The sequence below is a fragment of the Lytechinus variegatus genome, chromosome 1, assembly GCF_018143015.1.
Source record: "Lytechinus variegatus isolate NC3 chromosome 1, Lvar_3.0, whole genome shotgun sequence".
In the NCBI taxonomy this organism is placed as follows: Eukaryota; Metazoa; Echinodermata; class Echinoidea; order Temnopleuroida; family Toxopneustidae; genus Lytechinus; species Lytechinus variegatus.
The window spans coordinates 85,082,324-85,085,724 of record NC_054740.1 but is presented as its reverse complement, the minus strand read 5'-3'; the positions used below and the strand labels follow the sequence as shown (position 1 = coordinate 85,085,724).

The window sequence follows — 3,401 nt, the reverse complement described above, 5'->3', positions numbered from 1 at the left end:
ATTATTTGATCCACACACTTCCGAACGCACATAATTACCTCAATAACATTGAGAGATAAACGCTCCGTACACGAAATGAGCCATGTAACTCTGGAATAATAGAAGTAAAATTTGAAAAATGAGATTATAAATAATTATAGACAATCAATCACAATATTTCCTCCATCTTAAACTATGCATAAATTTTCCCAAATAAAACACATGAAACTAAGATTGCCAAAAGGAAACCAGAACTGCACATCGATTTTCCAAGATTGAAATGATTTATCAACTTCTGTGAGCAAACAGTTTGTGCAATATCAATGTCTAATCTCGAACTGCTTTTTTCAAATCATGACCTAATTGATAGCGGAACACGGTAGGATGAAAGTAGAAAAATATGAAGAGAATGCTATTCAGAGCACAATGACGGTCACAAGTCATCATTTCTAATTAGACTCTAGTGTAAAATTAATTGAAGATGTCCAATTAAAAAACATAAATGTCGTCTGCTAGAGTCAGTCCCGTAAACCGGAAGTTGGTAACCGATGATACAAGTCCTGTTTTGAAAGTGGAGTGCCGCTGCCTGAACCAGTGCCTGAATCAGTGACAGTGTTGGGGAAAGAGTCAAACTCACAAAGACTCATCGCCGTTAAATCGCATTCTATTGTGAAATTAATTTCAAGCGAGTAATGAATTATGGCTCTTGGTAAATCGGCGAAAATCATGCTTAGTTGGTGAGTTGTACGGTTGAAAATCATGATGATGAGCGATATTTGTAGACTGTAGTCCCACATGCGGATTCCTGTGCGGTAATGTTAGTGAATGGTCCTCCTGACACTGGGGCCTGGGCCCCTGGGGATATCATAATAAAGGTCAAGTTCACTCAAGAAGAAAGTTAAATTGAATCAATAGATTGAATTGAATCAATAAATTCAACTAAAAAAGAATCATACTGAAAATTTAATCAAAATCAGACACAAAATAAGAAATTAATTTTATTTGAAACATTTATACGCTTATTTTTTCTCAAAACACTTGTGTCTAGGCTCTAACCTTGTTTATTGAATGAGTGAGTGATACTAGTCTTGATGACTCCATGATGATGTTTTTTTATCAGATTGAAAAACGACAACATCATGGAGTCCTCAAGACTAGAGTGATATGCAAATCAGAGAATCCATGATGTCCCGCACTCACTATATCAATTTTTCCTGATCTGATGATAGGGACCCTCTTGTGTGAACAATAGAATTTTAATAATGGCAATTCCATGTTTTCATGGAGGAATAAACGTTTGTTTCACATATCTAGGATAAATTTACAATAATTCATGTTTCATGTAATGAAATACAAAAAAAAATAAAATAGTGGGTGGATGATGTCATCGTCTCCTCATTTGCATACTGAGTACTGACCTAGCCTTGAGGACTCCAATAGTTTTTAATATTTTGACATGTATTTCTTCATCATGGAGCCTTCAAACTCTTTCCATACATGCATAACATAAGCGAGACCTCCACACCTGGATGGATTTCCCTAGGAAATCCATATTTAGAGGGTGAAATCAGTTTATAAGTGTGAATTTTATTGATATTTGAACCTTCAAACGCCTAATGCATATGAAGGGATAAAATTTATTTCACTATGAATGGCAAAAATGAGAGGTTTCTTACCAATCCGATCTCGTGTAGATCCCTCGATCCGTTTGTCAACAAAGCAAATACAATAGGCCTGACCCTTAAACAGCTTTGTCACGATTAGCAGTGTTACAAAATGCTGTTTTGAAGAACAATTTATAGATAAAAATTATTATTTAACAAATACTAACATTTAATATGTGATTATAAATAATCAAATTAATACTATTTATAATTACGTATTAAATTTCCTAAAGAAATCCATCCGGGTGTTGAGGTTTCGCTTATGCATGTATGTAAATATTTTCATGGCTCCTTGATGAAGTATATGTCAAATATTAAAAATATCATCATGGAGTCTTCAAGGCTAGTACTGACCATAATGTGAATATGAGTGTTTCGTTAAATTTCTTTCTTATTTTCCAACCGTTTTATTGAAATTTTCAGTGTTGACTAGTGCTTGTTGATTTTGCTCTTTTCATTGAAACCAACTTTTGGTTGGGGTGGACTTACATTATATGTAGCTTCTGATGGTTTAATGAATGGTCATATTTAACTTTATTACAGTTCAATAAATTTATACTATTTGTATTAATTTTGCTATTATGGAATGCAAATACTGTTACCCAATTTCCCCAGACAAATTGGTGCATGAGAAATGGCAAGTGTGCGCAATGGAACTTGGCCTCTTGAGTAATTCTATGTCTATCTCATGGTTTACTTTCCACAGGGCTGGCATCATTGTGATAGGTGTTTCATCATTTGCCATGGCCAAAGTGAGTGTGGACAAAAATCGGTACGAGATCTTGAAGAGCAAGAACAGGATGAAGACATTCAATGACGAAATTTCAGATCAAGAACATGTAAGATATGCGAACATCAGAAAATGAGGAGCTTGTCTTTCTTTAAGAGTGTCTTCTTTAAGAATGGCAGTTGCTGGACAAACATAGAGATTTTTCACACACCAATCATCCTAGATGTGATACATCATCATGACTGCAAAAGATATTAGATGAATTTCACAAATATCAAGTCTGCAAGGTGCAACATTGATTTATTATTCCTGCAATATACTTTCTGTTAATTTTTGGAGGAATGTAGTCAGGAGGATCTTAAAAAATTTGCTTCGAATGCTGATTGTCTTCACTTGATTTACATTTTTGGTCAGTGATCCATCTTGTACATGAGATGTTTTTTGAATCTCTATCTTTACTAATTGTTTGTGAGGATTAATTATCTTCAAGTTGATAAACTATGTCAAATATATCTTTCAATCAGATATACATGCTAATTTTTTTTCAACCTAAAAGAGGAATTCATCTTGTAAATAATGCAAAGAAAACCGGATGATTAGATGTTTGTCTAGCTCCATGTACCCAGAAGTATCAACCGTTTCACAACACATCACCGAGGATGATGGACTAACTGCAAAAGTATTATTATTCATATGATTTTTATTTGGATGATGAAGCAGTGCTATTCAACTGTTTTAGTCCAATTTGTTGTAAATTTTTAGATACTTGTAGACCTCTTTGAAATGATTCGTGACAGTGTTAAAATTTTGTTCACATACAATGTAGTGAATCATTGAAAATTGGAAGCTGTCTTTGATTTTTTTTTCAAACTCTTATGACTGGTATTGTTGAAAACAAAAGGGCAGAGCAAAAGGGAAATGTTTATTTGTATGAAATGAAGCTTTTAATTTTCCTTTTCCCTTGTGTTGGCTTTGAGCAAGAACACACACACACTCCAACCTTGGCTAATAGTCAGTTGAGTATTGTG

General features: G+C 34.0%; 1 long non-coding RNA gene across 1 annotated transcript; it reads left to right on the top strand.

Annotated features, from left to right (window-relative positions):
- Positions 1–508: 508 nt before the first annotated feature.
- On the top strand, positions 509–2,397 carry LOC121425978. The gene is made up of 2 exons (XR_005971548.1): positions 509–716; positions 2,350–2,397. It is a non-coding gene; the product is annotated as an uncharacterized LOC121425978 (long non-coding RNA).
- Positions 2,398–3,401: the final 1,004 nt, after the last annotated feature.